This window comes from Onychomys torridus, chromosome 5 (assembly GCF_903995425.1).
Source record: "Onychomys torridus chromosome 5, mOncTor1.1, whole genome shotgun sequence".
NCBI lineage: Eukaryota > Metazoa > Chordata > Mammalia > Rodentia > Cricetidae > Onychomys > Onychomys torridus.
The window spans coordinates 125,122,886-125,137,402 of record NC_050447.1 but is presented as its reverse complement, the minus strand read 5'-3'; the positions used below and the strand labels follow the sequence as shown (position 1 = coordinate 125,137,402).

Below are 14,517 nucleotides of genomic sequence, written 5' to 3'. Positions count from 1 at the left end.
GACAGCAGCATGCTTCCACAGCCCTAAGTCTTGATTACCGATGGCATGTGATCAGCTGCTTCAGGTATTTGCTGCCCTGACTTTTCTACCGTGAACTATGGGCTAGAACAAACCCATTTTTCCTTAGGTTGCCTTTGTCACAGCTACAGGAACAGAAACTAAGACACTACCCAGTGACAAAGTAAGGCTTATTGTGTGGTAAGTAGTGATTAACTACACTAGGGTAAGCGCTCAGTTGAAAACAGAAGAATCCAATGTCCTTTCAACAAAATGATTTTGAGTCATTGAATTTTCAGAAAATTCCAGTCTCTTGCTTTCCAGAAGCTTTCGATAGAGGGCAGCTAAAGGCTCTTGGCGAAAAGCAGGCGCCATTGGAGCCCCAGTGGCCACCGCAGCGACGGTGCCTCTCCAAAGCCAGAGCTTGAGGAGGGCGGAGCCGGAGGCAGGAGGCCAGAGCAAGAGAACACCGCGTGGGAGGATTGCGCAGGGCCAGGCGCGTGTACGGGAGGTGCACGTCGGTGGCGTGGTGCTGGTGGTTGCAAGGCTGTGCAAAGCCTAGGCGGGTGCACAGGCAGCGAGGGGCAGAGTAGGGCGCAGGACGTTGCACTGGGCGTTGCATTGGGAGTTGCACTGGAGGTGTAGGGTTCTGGGCATTGCACTGGGCGTGCAATACTCTGAGTGGTGCACAAGGGCAGTGCGGGGCGCAGGGCAGCTGACAGCGTCATCAGCCGGGAGCAGCGCGCGCTCCGCCTCAGCAGCCACCGCATCGCGCCGCTTGCAGAGGGTCCCAGAGCTGTGCCTGGAGACTTGCCGCGCTGAGCGGGCTCTCACCAGGTAAGCGACCTCGGCTCTCAGCTGGAGCTGGATGCAGCTCGCGGGTTCGCGGCGGTTTTAGCAAGTCCCTAGATCCAGATTACTCTGGGTGGTGGTGGTGGTGGTGGTGTGGTGAAGAGCAATAAACATCCCGAACTGGGAGAGAGGGACCAGCCATCCTGCAGGAGGGGAAGGGAGCAGTGAACACGAAGCCATCCATAGCTCATTTGGGAGAACATTAGACTGAGCAGTTAACATCGCTTTGAAAGAGCAAAACCTCTGGGTTTTACACAGATTAGGGATCCGGTCCTAACAGGAGTTGCGGTTGGGAAAATCCTTTGATTGCAGGTATTGTCATGAATGCGGAAGTCGGTCCCATGGATTTAGAAAAAGTCACGGAAAGAGGTACAGCGAGAGAAAGAAGCTTTCAGAAAGGAGAAGAGACTGATAGGGGATTCCTCAAGCTTGGGACCCTGGCCTCTAGACTTAATGCTCTGGAAAGAGACCCACCTCAGTGTCTCCTTTCCCATTTTAAAGCCCAGGCTTGGGATATCCACGGGACTCCCTTTCTTCTCCCGGTGGGAAGCTGGGAACCCAGGCCAGGCTCCGCATCTCGTCCTAGATGTGAGAACGTGGGTCTCCATCAGAGGACGATGACAGCTGCCATGGCTTGGTCTTCTCCACCCTATTTTGCAGTTTCACGCCTCCGTTCAGATTCGCTGGGCCTGGGGGAGACTTTGGAACCGGACGCCCCGCGCCTCAATTGTTCCATGGTTTCAAAGGCGGAGCACACTGTAACTTGAGTGGAGGAATTCGTGCACAGCCGGCCTTGCTTAGGGATTTATTTCACATTCTGGTCCTTGTTACCTAGTTTATCCTAGAAGAAGTTTTATGATTTGCTTTAAAAAGATCCATATAATATAATTTTAAAGGAATATTTTTTAAGTAACAGCCAAAAGCTGAAGTATTTCACATCTCAAATCATTCCAAATGTGCTCTTTCCCATGGCATTTGGATTCAAGGAGGTGGAGTGGGCGGGAGAGAAAAGAGGTGGATAAAATTAGAATAAATTTAACAAATTTGTATGGGAATCATACTTTTTAAATTGTTGTTGTCTGAAATTGCAAAGAGTTCAGTTTTATCTGTGGTAGCCCTTCATATTTGAGAGATTCCTGAGCTGGGGCACAAGAAGACACAACACCCCCACATCCCCCACCCCCAATTTATCTGAGAAGCAGATGACAGAGGAAGGAGGCCCATTTGACTGAGGACACTGAATTTAATGCTAGTGGCTGTTCCCTGGATAACACAGGCAAGGAATGGGAAGAGCCAGGGCTAGCTGCTGAAGGCAGCCAGGCTCAGGGCCACTGCTCACTACTCAGTTTTCTTGTGTTGGAAACCCATGATCTCTGGTCACCACACTAATTAAAGCAGGGCGTAGACAGAAACCACTAGAAGCTTTTCTCCTGGGTTAGCGGGGATGCTCCTGAGGCTTGGGACACACGGGTGGAGAGGCATGCTGGGCAGGGTGGGGACTCCAGCAGCTGGCTAGCAACCAGTCTTGCCAACACAACTATTTCAGCCTTAGAAGGGCAGATGGGGACCTTGCTACCAGTTTCACATATGTGTTCCACCCTCACACGCACACGTAATTCTGTATTTCCACCAGAAATGACTTATTCCAGCCGCAAATGACAGACATCAGATGGAACAACCCCAATCTCTAAAAATAATGGGGCTTGTTTTATAAAGAAAGAAATTACCTCTTGTCGTAAAAAATATATTGTTGATTCTTGACATCCAAAGGATGGTTGACTTGTGGAAATCAGTCGATGGATTTAGATAGAAAGCTCATGTATCCGGGATGAGTGCAGTATGTTTTGCACCATAGAATTTCTAAATGACAAAGAGAGAATTTGGTTGCCCCGGTGTGAAGGCTCTACTGCCCCAGTGTTCAAAGTTCTCAGCGTTGACTTTTCAGTGCAGATAACCAGTGTCCCATTCTCCCTCTCAGGGTGGCTCCAACCTCTCTATTGGTCATCTGTGCTTCTGCAAGGGACACACTGGCCATGGACAGATGTCTTTCCAGGTTGAAACTGATTCCTATGACATTAATTGATTTTGGTAATGATTTTTCCAGGAAACAACTGATGTATCAAAAATGAAGATGATGGTTTCCATGTTGTCAAAATTGCTGATATTCTTTCTCTTTGTCTCTCTTTCCTCTCTCTCTGTGTATGTGAGTTTGTGTGCAAGTGTAGGCAAGTACTTGTGAGTACATGTGCACACACATGCACCTGCATGTGCTTTAATTAGTGTGGTGACCAGAGATCATTGTTGAGGGTCTTCTTTGGTGGCACTCTTACTTATTTTTTGAGGCGGAATCTCTTACTGAATCTGGAGCTCACTGATTCGATTAAGTTGCTGGCAGTGAACCTTAGGGACCCTCCTGACTCTGTCTCCTGGATTACAGACATGAACTGCTCTCCCTGGCTTTTTTTTATGTGGGTGTCATGGATCTAAAATCAGGTTTTATTGTTTCCTTGACTAGAGCTCTACTGACTAAGCCATCTCTTCAGCCCCGGGGCTCTTTTAAAAGTTAAATTTACTAATGCCTGCACACATATTTAGGCATGAACATAATATTACCTCACTCCTTTCAAACAATGCTTTAGCCTTTATTATGTGGCAGGCAAGTGTCTCTTCCTTGACTTGGTGAGAAGTTTTTGAAGAGATGGGAAGTGATGACCTCTCTCTCTCTTCTTTTCTGTTGTTTTTGACAAATTTTGAAAAGAGAGTTCTTGTGGCCCTCTTCCTGGGGCAGCAAGTGCTGTCCTGTAAATCAGTGCTGTCCAATAGACATAGAATGGGAGTACTACATGTGTAATTCAGACTGCACTATTAGTCACAGCAGAAGACGAAAAGGAACAGGTGAAATCAATTTTAATGTTTTTAAATTTAGTATCTCACATATCAAAACTAATCAATTAAAGGTTTATTTAGTATAAAACACAAGTACTTTTTTCTTCTTTTCTCTCCACATGCTAAATCTTAGATCTACAAGACATCTCAATACAGATCAGGTACTCAGTGTGGCCAGTGGCTAGTGAAAGCTAAAAGAGGCCAATGAAATGGCTTGGTGGGTAAGAGTACCAGCCACCAAGCCTGTTGACTGGGGTCAATACCTGGGATTCACATGGTGGAAGGAGAGAACCAATTCTTGCATATTGCCCTCTAATCTCCAAACATTTGCCTTTACACATTCCCCTATGCATGCAAAATAAAGAAATAAAATGTAATAAGAATATAAAATAATAATAAAAGTTAAAGCATCAGGTCCATTGCCAATTTAAGGCCATTAAAAATAAATAAACAGTCATATTGATACAAGACCTGGCTCTTCTTTCCTTGATGAAGTCTGGGCCTCTTCTCTCTTTGTGTGTACATGCATAAGTGTGTGCCTGGACGTATACACACACGTGGGTACATGTGTATGTGGAGGCTAGAGGGCCTTTTCAGGTGTTCTTATTTTTTGCGAAAGTGTCTCTCCTTGAGTCTGGAGCTCACTGCTTGACTAGACTTTCTGGACACCTAGCCCCAAGGCTCCACCTGTCTGCACTTTTTCAGCATTGGGATTACAAATGTGCACCACTGGCTTTTTATGAACACTGGGCATCAGACTCAGGTCCTGTTTGCACAGCAGCACTGCACTGACTGAGCTGTCTGCCCAGCCCTCTTATTAACATCTCTGGCAGTAAATAAAGAGGACCAGCTCAAATAATTGCTGTGATTCTATGGGAATTAGCTGTCTGTATCTAATCTTACTGGAGACTAGAGTTCTGTTATTGTAGAAACCAGCGACAGGCACCAACTTCTGTCCCAGGAGGTACTGGCCTGAATTTGCTTCATATTTTAATTCCTTTACTGAAAAAGTGCCAGCAAAGTCATTGCTAAGCTCATGAACATTGAGCAGGCAGTGATTTGCTGTGTGGCTAGATACTGTTTCTCTGATCTTTGGTTGCTATTTGCCACCAATATGAATATTATCAGTGTTTAAATACACTTTTTTTTTTAACATCACTAGATAAGGTTTATGTGAAATGTAATTCTCTACACTTGACTCTTGCAAACCTGCCTGCAGTTTGAAGCAGAGTCGTGAATGACCTGAATGGGAAGGGTTCAGTGTGGTTTGGCAGATCAGTCAGGACTGGAGAGGCACCTGCCGATGCTACTGGGACCTCTGGCTCAGAATTCATGATGGGAGACTTCGAAAGAGCACAGCAATTTGTGTAAATAATTTCAGGCAAAAAATTTCCAAGGCTAGTTAATGTCTGGAAAGGGATTATTTTTCTTAGAAAATGGGAAAACTCAGGAACTTTCCATTAGGGCTTTTACAATGCACATTTCCACACATCCACTCACCCACACACCCATATCCACACACATCCACACACCCATATACCTGCACACCTACATACCCACACACCCACAAACCCATGCATCCACAAACCCATACACTCACACATCCACAAACCCAGTCTTCAAACCCACACACCCACAAACCCACACACCCGTATACTCACATACCCACAAACCCACACATTCACAAACCCACACAGCTACATACTCACACATTCACAAAACCATACATCCACATATCCACAAACACATCCAAACATGCAAACCCACACACCCATATATCCACACATCCAAACACCAACAAAAGCACAAACCCACACATCCACAACCCACATACCTACACACTCAGATACCCACATATCCAAACACCACAGACCTATATACCCACATCCACACACTACACACCCATATTCCCACATACACACATACCCACACATCCACACACTACACACCCATATACCCACACATTCATATACCATACATCCATATATACTCACTCACACATCTACACACCCATATACCCTGCATTTCCACACACTCAAATAACTGCATATCCACACACCCAGGTACCTGCATATCCACATACCCATACCCCTGCATACCAACACATTCATCCCCCAACACCCAACCACATATCCACATATCTGCACATTTGCACACATCCATACACTCATACATCCACATACTCACTTACCCACCTGTGCACATTCTCTCATAAAAGCACATACCATACTTTCTTCTTTAATGTTTCCAAAGGAGTAGTCTTCAGACATGCATTGTTAAGAATTCTTTGGTGAGGGGAAGCTTCCTACCTGTGACCTTTAGATTTCCAGGTATTTTTTTGTATGCTTGATGCTGGGATTGAACTCAGGGCCTTCAGCTGGTTCCTTATTGTTAGCTTTGAAACTTTGAGTTTGGGGTTGATCTGAGAGAGGAAGATGGTCACAACCCATGCCTCTGCATTCAAGGCAAGGCCATACAGAATCCACTCAGCTCTCTGTGGCATTCAAATCCAATCCTTGAGGATAGCACAGCTCAAGGCTGAACCTTCATAAGCATGGGTTCACCTTTCCAGTGTGACCACCTAGCCCCAGCCACCCTAAGTGTACACATCCAAGGTCAGTAGGTTATCTTCATCTCCTCACATATGGAATGGTTCCCCGAGACTTAAAGAGAGGTATCTATCACCCCCACCCACCGCCAATGGCTCAATAGCTTGGCCAAACACCTGGCTTCTTTGTCTTGACCTTGGCCCTCTCTCTTAGGACCACTTTGAACTTCACTGGTGGTTGTCAGGTACCAGAGAGCAGAAGGAGGGAAGATGGGGAGGAGTCGACAAGTGGGTTCTTGTTCACTGATAGGAGCAAGGTGCTCTGGTGTGCCTCGATACCACAACCACCTCAGATAACAGTAATGAATTGTGAATTTCAACAAGCAAGAACTGATGTGCAGAGTTCTCATCCTGAAGACAATGTCTGAGGAGAGAGATATGCTTAGCTTGATACACAACATATTCAGGTACCAACACTCAATGTGCTACATCAATTGTGTGTGTGTGTGTGTGTGTGTGTGTGTGTTTATAACTGTTACTTTTATATATAATTGAAATACATTTAATTAAAATTTTAAAGGACGAGCTAGGGAGAAGGCTTAGTCGATGCAAGCTTAGAGGTGCTTGCATCACAGGCATGAAAACCCGAGTCTGAGCCTCAGAATTTGAGTATGAAATGCAGTGTGGTGGCATGAGCTTGGGAGCCCAGTGCTGAGGAGATAGAGACCAGAGGATGTCTGAACTCACTGAACAGCCATTTTAGTCTAATAGGTGGGTGCCAGGCCAATGGGAGACTTGGCATCATAGGAGAGGATGGCATTTCTGATGGTAATGCTTATCCGACTTCCATGTGCACACAGGTGCAACTGGGCACGTATGAACATGCATATACACCCCGACACACATGCACTTAAAATTTAATTAAAATCAGTGAATGGAAGGAGTTATGTATGTCCCATATGACCATGGTAGTGAGGTCTGTGTGAGTACTTGTGAGCAAAGAGAAGTGTGGAATTACCAGAGGGTGGAAATAGCTGGGCGACCTAGATTTGAAAAGCTTCTAAATTACCTATATTATTGTCATAACCAAGCAAAGCATGTTTGTTTAGGGTTTGATTTTCCCAGGTGGGTTCACCTGGGAAGAATAGGGAGTCACCTCCCCAATTTTTTCTTTCCTTTGAATCTTCCATATTTGTGTGCAATAATTTCAGTAATTTTGAGGGGCGAGAAATGCAAATGTAAATACAGAAGGGAATGCTTAGTAATCTGAGAGGAGGGAGGATTTTCATAACTGAGATACTAAAAAGAGAAGATTTGCTAAGTCAGATTCCTACATGTGGTAGTTTGAATGTAATTGGCTCCCATAATTTCAGGGAGTTACACCAGTAGGAGGTGTGGCCTTGTCGGAGTGGGTATGGCCTTGTTGGAGGAAGTGTGTCACTATGGGGGTGAGCTTTGAGGTTTTCTATGCTCAGGATACTGCCCAGTGCATCAGTTGACTCCCTGTTGCCTGCAAGATGTAGCACTCTCAGCTCCAGCACCACATCTGTGTGCACGCCACCATGTTCCCCACCATGATGATAATGGACTGAACCTCTGAACTGTAAGCAAGCCACCCCAATTAAATGTTTTCCTTGTAAGCGTTGCCATGGTCATAGTGTCTCTTCACAGCAGTAAAAACCCAAACTAGGACAGTGCATATTCTGCCTTTCTGCCCAAATACCAACAGCAACATCAAAGAATAGATATTTACCACCCATGTCAGTTGAGCCTGATTTCTTAAGTGCATGGCTATCATGGCTTAGACTCATCAGAATCCCCTGAGGGGTTTTCTGGGCTCACAGCTCTAAGACTTGGAACTGAAGTGTAGTTCAGTGATATAGTCCTTGCCTGGCATGCAAGAGGCTCTGCATTTGAGCCTCGGAACTACAAAAGAAAAATAAGACAGACAGGCAGACCAATAAAAAGCCCTGAGCAGCTCTTCCATCAGCAGGTCTGATTCGAGATCCTGAAGCTGGTGACCCTACTTGGCCATGAGGAGTTTGAGAGGAACTCATTGTGTTGACCAGGCTGGCCTCAAACTCCCAGAGACCCACCTTAAGACACAAAGGCTAACACAGCAGTCTCCTTGTGTACTGGGAGATATCTGAACAGAGGGCAAGAACACACAACGTCTGGAGATACAAACTCCAGCTGCTCCTAACATGAAAAGATGCTCACTGTCTCAGTCAGAAGCAGATATGTGAGCCACCAGAAATGAACAAAGAATTTGACAACACACTGTAGCAGGCAAACTTGAGGTTGAGGTGACAGAAAAATAGGCAGTGATTTTGGAGTGGAAAGTGTAAGTGTACAAGGTTTAAGGTTGACTACATCCTTAACCAGGCAGTTCCATGCATAAGTGATTTTTCTCCCCAGATATGGTTTAAAAAAATGAGATATTTATGTAAAAAGGTTCTTGACTGAGTAAAAGACTTTACAGTGGACTTCTACACAGCTGATAGTGGACAAACTGTATCTCTCAGTAGACCAGCCCTGGTCAGACAGTAGACCAGTGCTGGACAGACAGCTGGGACAGACAGCCTGGACAGAGTGCTTAGCTTTGTCTCTCTAACTTCCCACCTATGGTTAATCTCTCTCCAACTGCAGACCACTGGATTGTTCCCTCACCATGGTTCTAGACCTTAGTCTGCCTAAACCATTAACTTGCATGCTAAATATTCCCTTTCCTTCCCATTTATACACTTGAATGAGAGTGTTTCTGGTAACTGAGTAAAAAAACATGCTGATTAAGTTGTGGTTTTGAGACCATGCGAACCAGCGAACCTGCTCTGAGCACACTGGAAGATGGTGGCAGTTGTCTGTCTTGTGTGTTTTGCATTTTCTAACAATTAGTAGTGTGGTTTTTGCACTGATAGTGTTTTGAGATATTTAAATAGTGACATTCTGAGCATTTTCTTGCCTGAAACTTCCATCTTTTAGAATAGCTTTAGCTTCCCTGAGACTCCTTAATGGAAATGCTAGTCAAGCTTTAGGGCAAAGGCAGCCATGAGACTGCCAAAGGGGCCCAAACCTAGGAACTGTAGAAACTCATAGAAAGGATGGGCCAGGACCTGGTAAGATGGTTCAGTGGGAAAGCTCTCATACAAGCATGAAGATCTGAGTTCAAATCCCCAGAACCCACTTAAAGGCAGTATGGTAGCATGTGCCTGTAATACCAAGCTCCTACAAGAAGATGGGAGGATGGGAAAATCTCCAGATGCTCTCAGACCAGCTAGTATAGTGGTGAACAACACAGAGACCCTGCCTCAAACAAAGGAGCAAGGTCAGGACTGACATTTGAGGTTGTCTACACACCACACACAGACACACAGACACACAGACACACACACACACACTATTTTTTCACACCATATACCTGACTGCACACGTACATACACATATGTATATACAGACACACAGACCTCCATACTGTGTACACAAACATACCTTTCTTGTTACCTTTCCAAAGGGGTCTAGAGCAATGGTTCTCAACCTTCCTAATGGTGTAGTCCTTTAATATAGTTCCCCATGTTGTAGTGACCTCCAACCTTAAAATTACTTCATTGCTACTTCATAACTGTAAATTGCTACTTTATGAAACATTATCCGATATGCAGGGTACTTCTCCCAGAGTGTATTACCCCAGCCACTACACAATAGTGTAGGTGCCCACTGTTCATTTCTTGGTATGGATTTTCAGTGAAGCATCCACCATGCATTTGATGAGTCAAAGGATGCTCAGCTGACACAAGATGCTGAGACTGTCGTTGCTTTTCTCAGATGTGTGTGATACAGACTTGAAAGTTGTTTGACAGTGTCATGGGGAGTATGAAAAAAGCTTCTTTCCTCACTGTTTTGGAACCCGAAGCCCGATGTTCAGGCTGCAAGCCTCCATTGGTTTACAAGGCTTACTGATTTTGTTGTCCTGACCATGCATGGGCGTGGCATTACATGACTGAGAATTCCACAACTAGTGTCTTGTGTAATGGTTAACAATCCTCCTCAGCTCTATTGTCTCATTCAAAATAGACCTCATCTTTCTGGTCCTCTAGGATGCTGTGTCTTCCTTCTCCTTACCCCCTGCATGTTTACATTCAGTTGAACTTGAGCTGAAACACCCCATCCACAGAATCTCACATCATTTATCTGGAGAATGAGGCCACAGATTCTTGGATCACCCTCAGGTTCTTGCTGAGTGTGTCTGGGTTAGGGAGAATGGGTGTGTCTGTTGGTGTGTATACGTTTGTGTATGTGCTGGCGGTCATGCATATGACACTAAGAAGTCGAACTCGGGTGTCATACCTCAGGAGTCATGCACCTTGTTTAATGGGACAGAGTCTCTTGCTGAACCTGAACCTGTTGATTCGGCTGGGCTTGCTGGCCAGTGAACTCTATGGATCTGCCTGTCTCCACCTTTCCAGTGCTGGGATTACAAGCATTCACCACAACGCTATCACAGCACATTTGTGTGGATTCCAGGGCTCGGGCTTTGTTCCTTAAGCCTGCATGGCACATACTTCATCTCCTAACGGTGCCCCTCGCCCAGCACTAGTTGCTGCTAACGCCCTACCACTTTCCTTTGCTGTTGCTTTAGTCCGCATTTCTTCAAAACCTGCTTCATCCCTCTGCAGACTACTAAGGATCTCCCCAAGCCTTGTAAACTGAGGCAGCCCACTGTCCTTGGGTGGCCCTGAGATGTTGGCTGCACCTCCCTTCCAGTACCCTTTGGTGTGGCTCTCCCTCAATGACAGTAGTTCCCCCTATATCATGAGAAAGGCTCACACTACCCCCTTGTGCAAAGTGTGTGGCCTTGAACCAGCTTAGACAATCTTTCACAGAGAGCTGTGGGTGGGACAGGAGCAGCAGCTCACCATCTTGGTATGGTGGTAATGACACAGTTTCTGCTCTTGTAGCTTAGGACTCGCTGGAGAGATCCACTCATGGGGCTGGAGAGAGGGCTCTGCAATTAAAAGCATACACTGCTCTTACAGATGACTCCAGCTTGGGTCCTAGAACCCACACTGAGCATTTCACCACTGCTTGTTACTCCAGCTCCAGGGGAATCCAATGCCCCCTTCTGGCCTTCAAAGGCACCATCACTTGTGTACGGATGTACAAATAATTCAAATAAAAGTTTTAAAGTGGGGGTGGGGGGAATCCAGAATCCAGTCACCAAAACACTCGTCACCACCACAGATTTATAAAAGGTGCCAGAGCAGGAAACACGGGCTCTAGGGTAGAATTCTTCCCAGGGATGGTCGCCCACGGCCAGCTGATTAACCCACCCTTTTCAGTTTGTTCCTTAGAAGCACAGTGTAGATTCATTCATGCCCTGAACAGACTGTTTGTACACACTTCCTGTGGGCTGGCAATTCTCACCCCTTGGGATCCAGCAGCAGCAATGAACCGAGCAAATGAAAAGCCCATGAATGGCTTTTATAAAGCAGTGGTACAAACAAGCTTCAAAACAAGGAAACTGCAGGGAGCCAAGGAGGCCTGTGTGCTGCAGACATGAGAAAGAGGAAGCCACAAACCACCAGGGGATGAGACTTGGCTGTAAACTGAGGCAGCTTGGCCAGAGACATTCTCACTGAGAAGGCTGATATTTGAGCCCAAGCCTGGAGGAGACCAGGATGTGAGCCCTGTAGAAGTCTGGACAAAGTGGTCTGGATAAAAGGGCCAGCTAGTAGGAAGGTCCTGAGATAGGAGTATTCTTGGTGTGTCCAGGAGCAGTGGAGACTTGAGTGGCTGGGGAGAAGTGAGCTGGAGACACAATGGTAGAAGACAGGTTTGTGGTGTGTGTGTGTGTGTGTGTGTGTGTGTGTGTGTGTGTGTGTGAAAGGAAATCAAATTATTGGCTTGTACTCCCAGGAAGACAGCATGGGGACTGATTGAGGGACTTAAGCATAAGTGAGTGTTCTGGAGCCCATCAGGATTGGAAGAACCCAAGGACAACAGGAAGTTGGCCAGCTTGATGACAGCTTCAGAAAGCCTAGACATAGGCCTTTGGAGAGCTGATGGCAGCAGTGGAGAGTGACCTTCGGATGGTATCTACTGAAGGTGTTGCCAATGGAGTTGATGTGAAGCCTGGGGGCATGTGGGGGTAAGGAAGACTCTAGGGTAACTTGTCCTGGGTAACTGGAAAGATCTTGCTGACAGCTGAGATGAAGATGCAGCAGGAGAGTCCTGAGTGGCTGTGTGGGGAGCTCAGCTTTGCCCAAATGGGATGCTCTTGGAGGAGTCAAGGAGTGTGTCTGCAATCTAGGGAGAAGGTCCTTGGCAAAGGTCGTGAGGTCTGTAGTTGTTGGCATAGGGATGATGTTTGAGTCAGTGGAGAACCGATGGATGAGCAACCAAGGCAGAGGAATAAGTCCTCCTGGTTAGAAATGCAGAGCTCATCTTCCCTTCCTTTCCCATCCTGGTGGAGCCATTCCCAAAATGCATTGGAACTGCTGAAATCTCCTGTCTCTAGGAGCCTGCTGGGTCTTCACAGTGGTTGATTCAAGAGAAGTGGAACACTGTGAATTCCCTGTGCAAAACTAGCTGGTGGCTTCCTGTTCTGCTCAGAGTAAAACCTGATCTCTGGCCCACTCCATCAAGTCTCCATAGGACCTGTTTGTTCCAGTCTGTGACTTTGCTGATCATATATGCTTTATCCACTGGAAGGCTCCTCCTTGTATGCAGAGCCTGTCAGTCTGCCCCTGCCCATGACTGCACCTGCTGGTCTGTGCTGGACAGCTCCCATCCCCGCCACATCCCCTCTCTTGGAACATTGCTCGAACATCCTGCTTGTTCTGACACACGGTATGTTCTTGAAATGGAATGGGACACATTGCATTGACATATCGTAATCAAATGGACCCATACTGAGGGACACCCTAAATTTGCAAGTATTTTCTAATAATTGGATTTTCAAATTTTTAATTGTGCAGATTAAATTTTAACTAATCAATCAATCGATTGATTGATTGATTGATTGTGTGTGAGTGTTTGCACATGGACATGTGCAGGCCAGAGGATAGCTTTTGGTGTGTTGATTCTCTTCTTCTACCATGTGGCCTAAGGGATGGAATTCAGGTTGTCGTGCTTGGCAGCTGAGCAGTCTTACTGGCCTCAGAAGAAAGATTCATCCTCCCTTTCTTCCTCCCTCCCTCCCTTTGTCCCTCCGCCCCTCCCTTCCTTTCCTCCTCCTCCTCCTCCTTCTCCTCTTCCTCCTCCTCCTCTTCCTCCTCCTCCTCCTTCTCCTCTTCCTCCTCCTCCTCCTCTTCCTCTTCCTCCTCCTCTTCCTCCTCTTCCTCCTCCTCTTCCTTTGCTCCCGCAAGCTCTGAGGCCATTCTCTGGCAGTGCTCAAGTTCTTGTGTAAGATGGGATGATGCTAGCATATAACCTCTATATATCTTCCCTGTGTTAACTAATCCCTGGAGTCCTCATGATACCTAAGGCAATGCAAATCTGTGTCATGAGAAAAATGAGAGTCTGATATAAAGTTAATAATTTAAAATAGTACCTGGAAGGGATGGGGGTAAGCTCAGTTGGTAGAATGCTCATCTGGCAAGCACAAAGTCCTGGTTTGATTCCTGGGGCTGTAAACCAATACATCTTCTTTTCTGAACATTTTCAATCTTAGGTTGGTGTCACTGAAACCATGGATGTTGAAGGACACCTGTAAGGTTGCTATGTATGTTCATGTATTTCTTCTTAGAATTCACCTTCCCCACCATGACTGATTTTTCAAAGAAGATAATGATTTTTTTTTGAGATAGAGTCTCGTGTAGGGCAGGCTGTCCTGGAACTAACTCTCCATGTAGCTGTGGATGACCTTGAACTTCTGACACTCCTGCCTCCTCCTCCCAGTGCTGGGATTACAGGTGTGTACCACTGTCTCAGCCACTGTTCTATTGCTGTGAAGAGACACTGTGACCAAGGCGAAACATTTAAATGGGAACTTGTTTTCAGTTTCATCATAACGGTGGGAAGCAGACAGACATGGTACAGGAGCAGTAGCTGAGGACATAGATCCATAGACAGGAGGGAGAGAGAGGCTGAGCCTGGTGTGGGCTTTTCAAAGCTCAAAGCACATCCCCAGTGACACACCTCCTCCACCATGGCCACACTTCCTAATCCATTCAGGACAGTTTATCAACTGAGAACTGAGCATGAAAATATATGAACCCAATGGAGGCCATTTTCAT

At 46.1% G+C, this 14,517-nt stretch overlaps 1 protein-coding gene across 1 annotated transcript in view; it reads left to right on the top strand.

Moving 5' to 3' along the window:
- Positions 1–368: 368 nt before the first annotated feature.
- Positions 369–14,517, top strand: part of Diras2 (DIRAS family GTPase 2) — a 29,268-nt gene continuing 15,119 nt past the window's right edge. The window contains exon 1 of the mRNA XM_036187967.1: positions 369–834. The gene's annotated coding sequence lies outside the window, so the exon portion shown is untranslated. The remainder of the gene's footprint in view (positions 835–14,517) is intronic.